This window comes from Scomber scombrus, chromosome 4 (genome assembly GCF_963691925.1).
Source record: "Scomber scombrus chromosome 4, fScoSco1.1, whole genome shotgun sequence".
In the NCBI taxonomy this organism is placed as follows: domain Eukaryota; kingdom Metazoa; phylum Chordata; class Actinopteri; order Scombriformes; family Scombridae; genus Scomber; species Scomber scombrus.
In genome coordinates this window covers 29066300-29083588 of record NC_084973.1, presented here as the reverse complement: position 1 = coordinate 29083588, position 17289 = coordinate 29066300, and the positions used below count along the sequence as shown (strand labels likewise).

At 37.6% G+C, this 17289-nt stretch overlaps 1 protein-coding gene and 1 non-coding gene across 3 annotated transcripts in view; both read right to left on the bottom strand.

The window, feature by feature from the left end:
- Positions 1-14917, bottom strand: part of slc39a14 (solute carrier family 39 member 14) — a 51018-nt gene extending 36101 nt beyond the window's left edge. For both annotated transcript variants that reach the window (XM_062417454.1, XM_062417453.1), the window contains exon 1: positions 14826-14917. The gene's annotated coding sequence lies outside the window, so the exon portion shown is untranslated. The remainder of the gene's footprint in view (positions 1-14825) is intronic.
- A 1276-nt stretch (positions 14918-16193) lies between these two features.
- Positions 16194-16265, bottom strand: trnap-ugg (transfer RNA proline (anticodon UGG)). Its single transcript has one exon. It is a non-coding gene; the product is annotated as a tRNA-Pro (tRNA).
- Between the last annotated feature and the right edge of the window lie 1024 nt (positions 16266-17289).

The following is a 17289-nucleotide window of genomic DNA, read 5'->3' as shown; positions in this document are numbered from 1 at the left end:
AGGACGCAGGTCGGTGCCAAACTGATATGATCGAGGCTCTGTCACCTTAAGGGTGGAGAAACTAAACGCGTGACCAGAAAACTGCTGGTTTAAACCCCCCCCTTCCTTTCAGGAGAGGAGAAGTTGAGAGGAGTCATGCTAGGTAACGCAGTCTCACCCTTGAGCCAGGCAGCAGCTGCTTGTGGTCCCAAAAAAATCTAAATCTGTATCTGTGCTGAGCTGCTGTGAGAAAGAGTGAAACTATACTGTAGTCGATTTTCCCCCCAGATTTAAAATATAACTGTCTGCTTTCTCTTACTTTCTAATTCGCTTTCATTCACCAACTTTTTCCTCCTTCATCTCTCTTCTAGCTGAGGAGACACAGAAAGAGAGAGAGAGAGAGAGAGAGAGAGAGAGAGAGAGAGAGAGAGAGAGAGAGAGAGAGAGAGAGAGAGAGAGAGAGAGAGAGAGACTCTTTCCTCATTGAATTTTATATTTTCCCTCACTAACTTTCTTCTCTACTTGCTCTAATGAGAACTTTTTTTCAAACTGTAGGAAAGGAGAGGGAAATACAAGGTGCAGAAAACTGAAAAAACTCTCTTATAAGCTTCTTTAGCTCTATTTCTTTTTCTTAAATTATTTCTTTCCAGGACATTTCTCTGTTACATAATCCTAAAAAGTTGCTGGAGCTCTGAACTTTGCCCTCCTTACTACTGGCTGGATATGATTAGTGCTGCACAGGTTGAAGCTTGAGATGGATGATAATGCTCAAACTAAGGCCAGAGGGCCTTACTGGATTTTTGGGGCTGATACTGATATTAGGGAGTTTGAAAAATTCCGATATCAATAAATCCACCGATAATCTTATGTATATACAGAATATGTACATAAAAAGCAGGTAAACCATTGTTTTGAGTCATTAAAAAAAAAAAAAGAAGAACAATTTCAAGTTTCAGCTCCTTAAGTCATCTTGCTTTAAAGGTTCTTGTGAATATTTCCTAGTTTCTATGACAGTAAACTGAATATCTTAGACATAATAAAGTCGCACTTTGGGCTTTAAGGAAACTGTGATTGACATTTTTCACCATTTTTCACAACTACTCAATTAATCACCTGATTAATTCAATAATGAAAATCTTCAGTTGCAGCCCTCAATAAAACGTAAACCCGTATCATATAAGTTTTTTTTCTAGCGTCGTAGCGTTAGTAAGCTGCAGAGGTCGAGAGTTTCGAAGTGGATAAATGTATAACAATAAGGTCTGCTCTCCTCCATCTAACACCCGGGAAAACAGCCAGAGGTAAAGTGACACCTCTCTCCTCGACATTTATTTTTCATTAGAGAGAGAGCACAGAGTGTGTGTGTGTGTGTGTGTGTGTGTGTGTGTGTGTGTGTGTGTGTGTGTGTGTGTGTCAGTGAGAGGACACGTTTGACAAAAGGCAGAAGCAGCACATGGGTAAAGTAATGAAGACAACCATGCCCTGGAATAACATGTGCCTTCATTTGTTTTCACACACACACACACACACACACACACACACACACACACACACACACACACACACACACACACACACACACACACACACACACACACACACACACACACACACACACACACACACACACACACACACACACACACACACACACACACACACACACACATTACAGAACACACGTGGTCTTACAGCATTTACAGCACCATTGACCACAAGCAGCAGGATCATTACATGATTTCAACCTTCGCCATCATTACGTCAACATACCTGACTTACCTACCAATGTTGTACTGTATCTGTATTTAAAACTGCTGATCAACTACCAATAATCAATTAAATGTCTTCCATTAAAGACAATTGTGTATAGTAAGTGGTTGATTTCGCTCATTTTGTTGTATCAGTTGTTGTTTATCTTGATTTTTAATTTATCTTGAGTGATGTAGTAGTGTGGTAAACAGTCCTTTTAGGTACGTTTTAGCAGTGTTGGGTGTAACGCGTTACTGTAATCACATTACAGCTACTAAACAAACGTGTCTTTACTTACATTACATATTCAATGCGTTCAGTTAACTGTATAAATAGGGAGGATAAAAAAATAAAGATGCTTTTCATGCAGGCTAGTGCAACAATCAGGGATTTGCTCTGATATGTGGCCATTAGTAAGGTGTTGCTGCAGGTGTAACCAAAAAAGTAAGTAATGAAACTAATGTTATGTACAAATTGAACTAATAATGTAACATCCTGATGAGCTGCATCACCTCCTGGTACGGCAGCTGCAGTGCCTCTGATAGAAAAACTTTGGAGCATGTGGTGAGGACGGTCAAGAGGATCATCGGTGTCTTGCTCCCCTCCCTTCATGACATCTACGAGGACAGATGCAGGAAACAAAGCCCTCTGCATTGTGAAGGACTGTCACCATCCAAGCTCAAGGACTGTTAGACCTTCTGCCTTCTAGCAAGAGATACTGCTCCATTAAAGCAAAGACAGCCAGAGTGTGCAATAGTTTCTTCCCACAGGCCAAAAGAATTATATAAATATGAATTAATCACTGCTGCTTTTATGTCTTAGTTTAGGATTTTTTAAAGTAAGTGTGTATGTCTATTACCCCTTTTCCACTGAGCTGGAGCTAGAGCTTGCTGGGAGCTGGTGCTACAGCGAGTGCTCAGTTGGTGTTAACCCGAGCAACTCTTACGAACCTGTTGTGTTTCTACCGGCAAGGAGCTGGCAAGGAGCCACGCGATTACGTCACTGTATAACGTAGCCAGCGTGCGCCTTTGAAGCACTTCCATGATTCACCAGTGAGAGGCAGCAACATGCCGCAAGGCATCTAGCCCGCCGGAAACGAAGAAGAAGAAGAAAACAAAGAAGGAGAAGAAGAAAACAAAAGACAACAAAGAAGGAGGAGAAGACGACGAAGATGGAGGAAATTGCGGCCGCGATGCAAGTGCTGTTCATGTGTTTGCAAGCCTACATAGAAATACAAGAACGGTGTCGCGCCAAAAAGTGATCGTCTGCCAGAATCTGATTTCTGGCCGCGGGAGCACGCACAGCAGTCCGTTGAGCGGTAGCGCTAAAACGGTCATAATATGCATTTACATACAACTGTACGTCCGCAATTATAAATTAGACTATAATGAATGTGATTTATGGGTGTGTGTTCAGTAAAGAAATTATCACTTTTGCAATGATCCTCGTGACTCTGCGTTGTTTTTTTATCTGATCTGGGCCCTACGTAGTATTTGATTCCCATGTTGGGATGTGTTTTATATCTAATATTATTGTTTATGCCTACTATTTGGAGACAAGACTATAAAAGACATGATTTATGGGAGGGTTACATACGCCTATAAAATAACGAACAGTTTTCACCTGCCAAAAATTGATTAAAGGCCAAATACAGTTACTGAAAGGTTATTTCTGCCTAAATATGACTTTATCTCATTCTTGAGTCCTGCTCACATAACCACGCCCCCAGTCCGCTGACGTAATCGGGTCTTGCTTTAGACCAGCAAAGACTTGGTGCTCGCTCTGGCTCCCGTTCTGAGGCTCGGGCCTGGAGCTTTGGCGGTAGAAAAGCAAAGAGCAGGTGCTTAGTCAAGCTCTAGCTCCCAGCAAGCTCTAGCTCCAGCTCAGTGGAAAAGTCGCCTATGTCGTTGTTTGATTAGGGCCCAGTACTTACAGTTCGAAGGCCCTATTGTATCTGAAGGAGTTCTTCTTCATTCTCCTTCCCTCTCTGAAAACAAATGCATTTTTGGCAGCGTAAACATGCACAAATACTCTTGCACAAATCAGACCTGGTGAACCTTTTGATATTTTATGGGTCACAAAAATTGGCAAAATAGCTCAACAGTGCCCCGTAGAAAATTAAGATAATTGAGCCCCTCGCTCCAGATTGATGTAGACAAACGAAATTCGGTATGCACATATATCATGTAAAGACGCACAAAAAAGTCTCTTGGACTCATACTGGAAGTCAGTCATTTTGATTAGAATTTTCGATTTTGCTGCCATTTTCGCCATTTCCACGCCTCGTACTTTAATGAATTCGTCCTAGAAATGTAACCCTATACTGACTTCAAATTCACTCAGTGTCATCTTAGGACCAAGGAGATGAGAAGCTATCAATATCTTTTGCCTTTGTTATATCCGGTGAGCGTGGCAGTGCGGCAAATTTCGAGGTTTCGCCATAAAACAGGAAGTCCTTGTACCTTGTACCATACATTGTCCAATCTGCCCCAAATGTCTCACGCATGATGAGTATCCCGCTCTGAACATGACTATGGGTCAAAAGACTGTGCCACAGCCCGACATGCGCCGGAGCGAGGGCCCGTTCATCTTTCATTTTTAGCTTTGGCACAAGGATCCCGAGTAAACTTGAACTTTTAATTACCTTCCACGGGGAGTAATTAAGTAAATAGTTTTATTTACATTCTCATACCGTCCATATCAGCCTCAGTCGACTCTATTCTTGAATCCATCAAAACAACCTAGTGAAGAATAGTAGCTGTTAATCTGCTACCTGTCACTTTGCTTCCTCGGATGTGTGATAATAACTTGATGCAGATGCTAAATATACACATGAAGTCAAGCTCCTCTTTAAATAAGCCCTTCTCTCTTTGTTGCTTTGATTGAGAGAGAGAGAGAGAGAGAGAGAGAGAGAGAGAGAGAGAGAGAGAGAGAGAGAGAGAGAGAGAGAGAGAGAGAGAGAGAGAGAGAGAGAGAGAGAGAGAGAGAGAGAGAGAGAGAGAGAGAGAGAGAGAGGAGATTGTGTACAGGACCAAACTTATCTGCTACAATAAACACTGAAAGAGCAGATGCCATTTTCGCTGGTCTATAAGTGAACACAGTCCAATCAAAACATGGCAGAAACTACTGTTAAATGTCAGCGTGTCAGGTCAGAGCGGCACGCAAACAGAGTCAGTGTGCCCGTTCTCCTGCTGTGTGTGTGTGTGTGTGTGTGTGTGTGTGTGTGTGTGTGTGTGTGTGTGTGTGTTAAAAGGGGTTCAAGGCTTATTTGAAATGTGGAGATAAAGGTTGGTGGGAACAGAGCGGCAGTCTACGGCAGAGACATAAAGTCCTTCAACCAGGACGGTGAAGGCCTCTGCCACAATGTTAAATATGAGCTTTTTTTTTTTTTTTTTATTACTACAAGAGAGCCGGCGGGCGAAGTATGAGAGGAAAAGGAAGAGCAGGACTAGAAACTGTTTAGTCACAGTCTGCTAGACTCCCAAATCCCAAAGGCATGCAGCTGAATCTACTCTGCTCAGATCCATCTCAGACATTTATCCTTTTGTCCTGATCGGTCTTCTATTTCACTCTGTCAGATTATAAACCACAAACCAGCGATAAGAAGAGAAAGTACTGACCACACACAAATACAGCTGCAATGATTAGTCGATTAATCGATTAGTTGTCAGCTAATAAATTAATCACCAGCTATCCTCGTGATTGATTATTCATTTAGAGTCATTTTTAACTCTCCTGTTGTCTTCAGGTCAACGTTTGGATCAAAAATGAGGTATAACTTCATTTAAATGAGGCCCATTGACCATAATTTCCAATATTATGAGTTATTATTTGTAGTTTTTGTTTGGCTATCTTGGAAACTTTCCATGGGAATTAACAGGAATAAACTGGAAATTTACAGAATTGCATGTTAGCCTATCACAGGGAAATTAAATGTAGTTCTTCTTGTAACATAATCTTGGTTAAAACAACCAGATTTAATGCAAATACAGTCGAATATCTCCCATATTCCTCAATCACATGCACATAGCACATTACTTACTGCAGGGCTACAAACCCTACATGCACTGTGCATTCCTCCATCACATGCACACATGATTAATACAACCCTGGACTATTGAAGCCACACATTTGAACCCAAAAATTACATAAAGTCAAATAAGTTTTGATGATATCAGTGGGGTAAATATTAGGGTTGGGCGATGTCCAGGAATTGGACAATCGACGATGTTCAAAGCGTGTGGACCAACCCTAGTAAATATATTTGATCTATGTTAAGAAAGTTTAACTTGCAAATATCAAATCAAAATGTGTTTGTACAGTAGCTAGCTAGCAGGTAAATCAGATATGCTATATGTAAGCTATAGCTAACACCATTTTATCGACCATTTAAGAGGCTAGTTAAAATGAAAATGGAAATAAATCAGTCATGTTGTTGTTTTAAAATTGTATTAGTTTGCATGCATGTCTGCTTATGACAAAACGAAATGTTTATATTTGTGTCTGTATACAGTTGATTTTGTATAAATTACCCCAGAAGTCCAGTTAATTCCTGTTAATTCACATAAATTCCCATATATTCCCATAATTCCCATGGAAAGTTTCCAACTTGGAATATTTCCAAAATTCCCCAGCTTAACTTCCAATGGAAAATTTCAGGAAAGTTATCAGATATTTTCCGCTCCTTTGCAACCCTAATCATTCCTATCAGTAATGATGAAATGCTTAACTGTAGAAACGTGAAAACCAAAACTTTAGTCATGTATTCGGTCCAACATCATCGTAAATGACGGTGAATGAACAAGCTGAAGAACATCTGTTTGGGTTTTTTTTGTGAAATTATTTTCTTCTCTTCCTCCTCTAGCTGCTGCTTCTTTACTCATCTACAGCTGGACTCACTTTGCAGATGCAAACTTTCACCATAAGCTCATAAATTAAACCCTCCTGTTTCTCCTCGAGTCAATTTTGCCCCAGCAGGACAACAGGCGTTAACTCAAATATGAGGTATAATTTCATCTAAATGAGGCCTATTGACCATAATTTCTAAAATACTATGTGTAAAACCTGTGGTGCTAAGTTGGAATGAAGTTGGCTTAAAAAGGTCTAATGTAGAATTGGGTGATAATTTATACTTTATGCTTTATAAACACTCAATTTTGACCCGGGAGGACAAAAGTTGCATCATCAACAGTCAGACAACAGGAGGGTTGTGTAAATACTCTGATTCTAGCTTCTGAAATGTGAATATTTTCTGGGTTTTTTGAGTCATCTGTGATGGTTTACTGGACATCTTTTGGCTGTGGACGGTTGGTCAGGACAAAACGAAACATTTGAGGATGCCATATTGGGCTTTTCATCATTTTCTGACATTTTATTGAGAAAAACAGGCTAAATTAAAATCTTGTCTTCTACTATTCATGCAGCAGCTCAGCACTCAATGCTTATTGGTCTTCCATCTCATTTTTAACTTTATTTTAAAGATATGTTGCTATGATAAACCTTTCTTTTTATGTATGTATCTTGAGTTCTGTTTTTAGGCCTGGTACTGCATTTGGTTGTATATTTTTACACAATGACAATAAAGTGATCTTGAATCTTGAAAGTGCCAGTTTGGAATAATACGCCACACTGATTTTGTGGAAAAACCAGTATGTACTGGTCTCTGTCATTGAGCATAACACACATCAAATTAGCTCTGGCCATCTGGTGGTGCCTTTATAGAGCTTCTTCTGCTTGTAATACTCTTCCCGTCAACATGAGACAGACACAAAGTAGATTTCCTTTTTTAAAAACGTACTATAACAAAAACTGATGAATGTCAAACAGATGTTAAAGTGTGCCTTTTTATTTTTTTGGAACATTTTTCTTCTTTTTCTTTTGGTTGTTGAGTATTTGTGAAAATGTTGTTACTGTTTTTATTGTTTCATATGCAGAATTATTATCTAATCTTTATATTTTGGCTTGTTTTACCTTTTTTATTTGACTGACACTAGAGCCCAACTGATACATCAGCTGATATTATTGGCCGATATTTACCTACCACAGATATATCGGTATTGGCGTATATGTTGTCCGATATGTGCCAATATTGTTTTTTATTTTCTAAAGTTATTTGGGCAGCATTTTATGTATATTTGATCCTTTTTCTCAATTCAAGTTTCATGCATATGTTTTTTTTGGCTAATTATTTATATAACTTTGTATTATCTTTTCATCATGTCCTTCCTGTATTTCATTGTCCTCTACCTTCATCTTGTCAATGTCGGTCTTATTAGTTCTCTCTTTGTTGTGAGTCTTTCTTTGTATTGTACTGCTTTGTCTTTGTCTGTCAAAGCACTTTGTAAACTTTGGTTTTAAAAAGGTGCTATATAAATAAAGTTATTATTATTATTACATTTCCAGAGAAGTTTACCGTTTTGGTGCACTGATGTCATTTTATACAATAAAGTTTATGGTTAAACTGTATAATATCACACCGTCATTACATTTGAGGGATCATATGTTTATCTATATATTCTGTACATATAATATTATCGGCCAATATATTAATATTGGAATTTTTTCACTCCCTAATATAAGTATCGGCCCCAAAAACTCAGCATTGGTCAGGCTCTAAGTGACACTGTGAGTTTATTTATTATCATTTGTCGTTGTTGTGGTTTTTGAGTGGACCCCAGAAAGAGTAGCGACCACTTTATGGAAGCTAATGGAGAATAAACAATTAATCCATCAATCAATAATGAAATTAATAAGAGTTGTTTGCAGCCTCTCATCAGCGTCACCTTTGTCAACAGGGAATCTGACCGCTGGGAGTGAAAGATTGTGAACGTGTTGATTAGTCTTCACCCGGCAACCACAGGGACGGTATTATCAGCACCACTGTCAAATTTCACACACACACACACCTCACACACACACACACACACTCATGCCTCCAACAGCCATGTGTAAACACCGCTTACTGAGAACTTTCCCTTGTCATCATCAACTTTACCAGCTGACTGAGCAGAAATAAAATCTATGACGTGGTCCAACAGGAGCAGAAGAGGCAGGCAGGCGGAGGCTTTACCAACAGGTGACGCTGCCAATTCAAACAGTTTAACCCACCAACCCGGTTAGTGGACTATACGTGGAAAGAACAACATATTTAGGTGGCGGCACACTGAATCAGACGCAGGAATTATGTAACCAAACAAATTGTTAGCATTCCCCAACCACACACACACACACACACACACACACACACACACACACACACACACACACACACACACACACACACACACACACACACACACACACACACACACACCCTTTAAACAGACGAGTGTGTGTGATGATGCGTAACGTCTGAGCTAAACAACGCCGTAATAGGTTTAACTGTCAGCATGGAAAAAGTGTTGCTGTACTAGCGAGTCACTTTCCTGGCCGCCGTTGCCAAGTGCTCGGTCACCGGGGAATGTTTGGTGATGGTGGATGTCTGTAAATATAAAAAGAGTCCGGTGTCGACCAGGAAACTGTGCTACGAGGCAGGATTTAGGGCTTAGCGAGGTAACCCATCGTTCCTACAGGATCCGACATGGACAAACACTAAAAAAGGACAAACATTTTATTGTTAGAGGATTTCTATTTCCACTCAGGTTTTAAAACACTAAACTCTAGGGCTGAGTATCGGTACCTTTTAAAGTATCGACCGAAATAAATTGATACCAAGTATTGAAAGTATTGAAACATCTCCCGTCAAACGATACCTGCAATCAATCCTTTTTACACCCAGAGCTAGAAAATATGACTATTTGTACGGACTCGCTCACAGCCAATCAATGCAAACGTTCGATGAATAAATATTAATAATTTGAAGACTTTCAAAAGGCATTTGTGTAAAAATCTAATCACTTAGATCTGGAGTGGTGGTGTACATTTTAACAAACCTGATGCTGCTTTTAAAACAATTTTTTTAAAGATATTTTTGAATTCTTCTCATCTTGCCAACCCTTAATGTCACTGACCAGTATATCATACATCTATGACTATCACTGTGGTTCAATCCTGACTGTCCAGACCAATATTGTGTGGAGCTTTTTGTTATTGTGTTTACTGTATCTATATATATAAAAAAAAGAAAACTTTTTATAGGTCAGTAGAAACATTTTATTGTTCGAGGCTTTCTATTTCCACTCTGGTTTTAAAACAGAGAGATCATTTATGACGCTAAACACATAATGATGATTTTAACTTCATTTTAATTATGCAAAAAGTTAATTTTATCCTCTGAGTGACAGCTGACATTGTAGATTACTTTACACTCCATCGCTGCTGTCAGTCAATAACATGAGACAAGAGGGTGATGATAACTGATGATAACTGGAAATTAAAAATGAAAGATTGTCTTTTATTAGGGAAATATTGCACACACTGTTAATTGGCTCCAATGATTATAAATACAACATTTGGGTCGGTCATTAAGTAATTTTCCACTTGTTAATTCAGTAGCAGAAACATTGTGGCGTTATGATTAAGTTTCTTTCTACGTGACATATTGAGATTGTTTGAAGTGGACTATATAAATCAAAAGTGAGATACATTTTGCTGTGATTTGGCGCTCTATATAAATAAAACTAATGTGACACAACAGACTAAATGCAACCAAAGCAAAATCACGTCCGATAATAACAGTGCTGATGGAAACTCTGCTTTTTTTTCCCTCCCCAAAGCAGGATGTAAGCTGGTCTTTTTACTACAGTGAGGGCACAATCTGCTGACAGGCGCTGAGGGAGGAGAGTCTCTTAAATGGAGGGAAAAACATTAGCCGACGGGAGGAGGTGTCATCTTCAACAAAGCATGCATCTGTCAGAGTGATCGAGATTCATCGTGTCATTGATTGTTGATGAGATAACGATGCCACAGAGGAAAAATGATGGCAGCGATCACCTGCTGGCTGCTCTGCTGTATATTAAGTATATTTTATGGTGTTCGCTCATTCAGTTGTAACAGCATAATGTACTTTGCTATTTAGGAGTAAGACTGTAATCTCAATATTGAATGATTTAGGGATATTTGGGGGAGTTTGCTCTCTCCTCAAGTCAAAGTTTTGAATATTTTTCTACAATGGAGCCTACCAAACTTTACCCTGTAGTGTCTGTATCAGCCATGTAGTCAAAGGGTTTTTTAAGACAGTGTGCAGACTAACTTTTATGGTCAAAAGAGTTTTTTGGGGGGGACAGAGTCTAAGTACCCAAAGAAGATGCTTTAGTTCGACAAATCCCATTAGATCAAATCCTGAAATGACTTAGACTTTGAATCAATTCAGGGGAAACTTGGGCTGGGTATCGGTACTCAATACCTTTAAGGTATCGACCGAAACAAATCGATACCGAGTAGTATCAAACGATACCTGCAATCAATCCTTTTTGCACCAAGAGCAAAAAAAATATGACTATCTGTATGGACTTGCTTGCAGCCAATCAATGTGAGCGTTCTTTGATTATAATTCGGCATGTGATTGGTCCACTGCCACAGCAGCTACGACCCGTCTGTTGTGATGAAGTCTCTGTGAATTTGAGTTAGCGCGCTTAACAGTTCAGCAGCCAAGATGCCACCTAAACGCTCTAAAGTGTGTCTACACTACACGCCTGTTACACCAGATAAAAGCAAAGGGCACTAAATGTGTGATAGGTATCTAATGAAGTACTCAGTTGGTATCAGTATCACTTTAAGGATACTTGGATTGGTGCTGGTATCCAATACCCAGCCCTAGAGAAAACTAAGTTTTGTGTTATTTTGCTATCAGACATTCTACAGTAGCAATATTTACTCATTGACTAACTTGGGGCTGTTTGTTTTAAGACCTCACAGAAATTAGTTCAGCAAGTACAATGTAAAAATCAATATAAATTATGGTCAAAACTACCAAAAATATGAGATAAAGTTGTGACAAACATGAATTTTCCTTTAAAAGATGTTACACGGGATAAAATCAAGTACACAAAATGTGTGATGGGTAATGAAAGAAATACTCAGTTGGTATCAGTAACACTTTAAGGATACTTGGATTGGTACAAGTATCCAATACCCAGCCCTAGAGAAAACTAAGTATTGGGTTATTTTGCTATCGGACACTCTACAGTAGTAATATTTACTTATCTAATCTTTCAAAACTTCTTCAAAGTACCTGTAGTATTAAAACTGACGAAGTGTTACCTGTATGTTTGCATTAAAGTTACCTTGTTTCTTTCGTTTACATCCATAATTACTTTCCAGCTATCCCCTCTTCCTCCTTCACTGCCTTTGCTGGCTCACTGCTGTATTTCTGGTGTCATTAATGCCGACTGTACATGTAGTAAAATTATGCAAACCTTGACAAGAATGTGTATTGTGTCACCCGCGTGCAACGTGGCCGTGCATCACAGTCCTTAACAACAAACACTTGTAAAAACGTTGCTCCATACTGATGAATAGAGCTTAAGCTACTCCACAGGGTAAGCTACAAGTAGGCTGTGTAGACCACAGTCCTTATAACCCATAAATTAATCAATAGAAAAATGATCTGAAACTATTTTGTTATACTAACTAACTATACTTATTAGTCAATTCATTTTTAGGCAAAAATGGCAAAAAATTAATTAGTTTATAGGATAGCATTGAGTATATTTAATTTTTGGACTATTTATTACACACAAGACCTCTGTATTTTCTGACACTTTATAGACCAAAAAACAAATCATTTAATCTAAAGCATAATCGTCAGGTTAATCAATAATGAACAGTCTTTAGCTGCAGCCCTTATTCAAATATGACAGGTTATTGGTTTTCCTTTTGGGGGCATACTATGATTTTAGGCAAATATTGCAAAAATTAACTTTGATTAGCTTCTTAAATGTGAATATATTTAAGTTTTGGAATGTTGATTAAACAAAACAACAAAAGACATTTGAAGACCTCAGTATTTTCTGACTTTTTATAGACTAAAAAACTAATCAATTAATCAATAATGAAAACTCTTTCTGCAGCCCTGTTCAAATATGACAGACTAAGTGAGGACTTATTTGTTTTCCTTTTTGGGGGCCATACTATGATGTCCAGAAACATTTCAAATTATCTTTTTATCTAAATATTCAGAAAAGCAAACCATTGAAACTTGCCAATATGGACGTGTGGTTAATGTTGATAGTAAAGTATTTAGTGGGGTCAAAGACACAGTACCAACAGACAGGTGTCCAAGGATAGCCTGATAAATTAAGATCTTTACCAAAATGTGTGCAAAACAAAAACTTAACTTCTAGTTTCATAAATCACACGGTACCTTTCATCAAAGACGACGACACAAAAACAGCAACTGACCCTCTGCAGATGTTCCTCAGCTCAAAGCAGACTCTGGTTCGTCCTCTCACAACTTCACACTAAACTATCTCATCCTCGGCCAATCTATATACCTGCTGGGGCAAACAGCAGATTAAACTGCACCTTCCCCCCTTAAGATCCATAATTATTGTTTCGCTCCGTCTTCTGGCTGAAATCATCAACCAAAGACTGTCATTAAATGAAAGAATGATGGCTGTGGTCACGACGTTGGTTCACCGAACACATTGTCCATGAGCTCCACTCATCCATAGCGGTCAACAAAGGACCATTCAACATAAAATTAAAGTGTTTCGACATGTCTTTGTTTTAGCTGAACTCCTCACTTTTACCCAAAAACCAGCTTAGAGGTCAGAGAGCCACAAGTAGGAAGCAGATGTAGTTAAGTCCTGCACCATGGCGCAATTTTAAAGGTGCTGGACTTACGAATTTACATTGTGAAACATCTCAAGGTGCAATATTGAACATTTTACATGGCTAGCTATATTAAAACATGACTAATCTTTAATATTTGGAGCTCTTAGACCACATTAATCATTAAATTACATCTTAAGACTTTAATGCATCAATGATTTCACACCCGTAAACCCTGAAATTGTGTCTACTTTTTGATGCATATGCAATATTTGTAGTGCTGCCTCCAACAAACATGTTCATTATCAATTAATCTGCAGATTATTTCTATAAATGTAACATAATGATGAAAAATGCCCATTATAATTTCCCAATCAAAGGGAATGACTTCATATGTCTTGTAGCAGTCCAAAACTCAAAGATATTCTGTTTATTACCATCATTTTTACTTTCATTTCGCAATATTTGTATGTAATACTAATCAGGTTAATGATATTTATGTTTATTTTGATATTTTACTTTGCATTGTTATTGTGTTTTTATTTCTTATAAGTGAGGGTTTTAAGATAAGCCCATAGCAGGGTTTCTCTACATCACCTGCACGTGTTATATTTTTATTTTTTACTATTTTTCTCTCAGTTTTATTTTAACAAATGTGCAAATAAACCAATAAAACCAATATAAAATCATTAACTAATCACACTTGAGAAGATAGAAGCAGATTTATGCAATGATTTCACACCCTAACACCCCTGAAATTGTGTTTGATTGTTTGCTGCATTATGCAACATTTGTAGTGCTGCCTCTTTCATTATCAATTAATCTGCACATTATGTCTATAAAATGTCAAATCATAGTGAAAAGGAAAATCATTAGATAATCACACTTGATAAGCTAGAAGAAAGCATATTTTTTGCTTTAAAATAAACCTAAACTATTACTCAATTATCAAGCACAAATTATCTTTTCTCATTTTAAGATTAATGTTTTTATTTTTTAAAGCATAATCCTTGTAAAGCTGCACAAGCTCCAATCTATTACACATGTTTTACACACAGGCTCCCTCTCACGTTTGATTGTGGTTTTTTTAAAACCAAAAACGAAACAAAAGCTGCAAAAATACTGCACTGAAAAAATGTCCCCATAATAAGGGAATCAAGTAGTGGCAACATTTAAGTATAACATGAACTAGCTTTCATTAGCTACAATTATCAAACCTTGCCTCTTTAGTTACTGCAACCTAGATTTAACCAATTACAATAAACTCTCACATATAAATGAATGTATGTGTGGTGAATACTGAGCCGGTGTGTAGAGGATATAGCTAGTGTATAATAGCAGGTATAATATAGCCAGCTTCTTCTTATTAGCCTTCACAGTTAGCTTACCTGGTGATGCAGAAAATGAAGCTTTTACAACGTCAAGTCCTCTTCACAACAGCGTCCCTTTGGTTGTGGCAGACAGGAGAGTAGATCTCAATCACTTATAGGAATTGTCTCCGGCACGGTCGGTCACTCACAGACGGATGTGATGTGAGGGTTTTTTTCCCCCTTTTTCAGCTGTCCTCCCATTCAGCAGCAGCAGTGGCAGCGTGGTGGAGGAGGTGGTGTCGTCTGCGCTGCTGGTGACGTAGGGGATTTTTTTTTTGTTTCCTAGGATGGTGATGGAATGTTCTGCGTAGGCTTGCCTCTGATTGGCTAATGCGCGTCGCCTTCGAATGTGTGGTTGGTTAGATTTTAGGGATGACAGAAGTACAGCCAATCAGAGGTGGGAGTGTGGGCGGGACGTTCCGTTGCTATCCTAGGAAAGGACATGGTTTTTTTTTTCGAAATGGCCGCATTGCCCTCTTGAGGTAGCCTTGGGTACTACAACAACTCAAAGATGAATAATAAAAGATAGTTTCATTTTTTTTAATGTGTTCATTGAACTTTTTTTGGTCGTTGTGGGGTAATTTTTCCTTCTGTCCACACTGGTTGAGAAGAAAATTTAAGTTACAACTAAAATGAGCCTTCAGCTGCCTAAATTGATGATAAATTAAGAGGGTATTTCTTCCAAATGTTCTGTCTTTTTTGAAGCTGTAGTGGAAAGTACATTACTCAAGTACATTTAATACTTGAGTAATGTACATTAAAGTACATTTATTCAAGTATTGTATGATGGTAGGCTCATGAACTCCTTATGGAAGAAATGGTTATTATAAGTACTGAGTTCAGCAGTATAAGTGTCATGAGCTACTTATTGGGACAGTTTGCACTGAACTGTGGGGTAATTTTTCCTCCTGTCCACACTAGTTGCGAAGCCAAGCCACCGTTTGGATTTTGATTTTAAGGCTCATTATGGAAGAAATGGTTAGGCTATTATTCTTCATCAGATTTAGATGAAAGTGGTGATTTTTGTTTTTGGATAACTCAAAAAGTACACAGTAAAACCAGTTGATCGAATTTGAATGAGTAATCTAAGAAGTATTCAGTTCAAAAATGTTTGTCTTATGAACTACCGATGGTAGAAATGTTTTTTATTCCACATCAAAGTTAGACAAAAAAAGACAAAAACTGTGATTTTTTTTTATGTCTGGAAGTGACTTTGACACTGGATTACTCAAAAGGTACACAGTTAAAATAGTTAATAACATTTGTGCATGTAGTTTAAGAAATCAATTCCAATGCAATAACTGAATCACTGAATAGGATCGACTTTTTTAAATGGCAAACCCACGATAAATACTTCTTTCATAAACGTAAAGTCAACCAAAGTTTGGGCTCGTCCGGGATTTGAACCCGGGACCTCTCGCACCCAAAGCGAGAATCATACCCCTAGACCAACGAGCCACACATATTTCCCTCTAAATCAGAGAAAATTCTCAGAAATTCTCCTTTTAATTTATTGTGACTATCGTTTCGTGCTTTATAACATATTAGTGTCAGAAACGGACCACGGCATAGATCGTATATTAGGAGGATGGCTCCCTTATAATAAAAGATTGGAGGAGGACAGCGCATGCGTGTACCGGATTTTGTTTTAAAGAAAGGCTTTAGTTTAGTTTTGCCTTTAATATTATAGAGAAGAACTACACTAGTTTTTGGTTCAGTGATTAGGAAACACCTGTTATGCTAATCACCAAAATACCAACATAATGAACACTTTTTTTGATTGACAAGCTTACAAAACAGGTTTTGGTGATTTCCATCTGATTAATATGAGACGTCTAGCCAACAGAGTTACATAAGCTATCACATCTGCCTGTGGTATAGGTACCTGAAGGATGCAGAACAAAGCAAAACATTTAATAATTTAAACTATTAATACCTGATAACTAGTAGCATATAAAATACTATATTCATAAAAACTTGTACATAATATGTCAGATACAAAGCATATACACAACACAATACAGGAGTGTTGATAACAACAATAAAAATAGTATGTAAATAATCACACACCCAAAAAAAAAGCTGGGGGGGTTGTTAGACTGTCCAAGCCCATTTACACCAATGTGATAAAAATAAGATCCTAAGTATATATATATATATATATATATATATATATATATATATATATATATATATATATATATATATATATATATATATATATATAATATAAATATATATATAATGAGAAACTCCCAAAATAATGATATAGTATCTCAAAATAGATAGATACTGATATTTATCAGACAAGTAATTATTTTGAGACACTAAGTCATTATTTTGAGCTATTAAGTCATTATTTTAAGATAGTAAGTCATTATTTTGAGACACTAAGTCATTATTTTAAGATAGTAAGTCATTATTTTGAGACACTAAGTCATTATTTTAAGATAGTATCTCATTATAATGACTTACATATTTT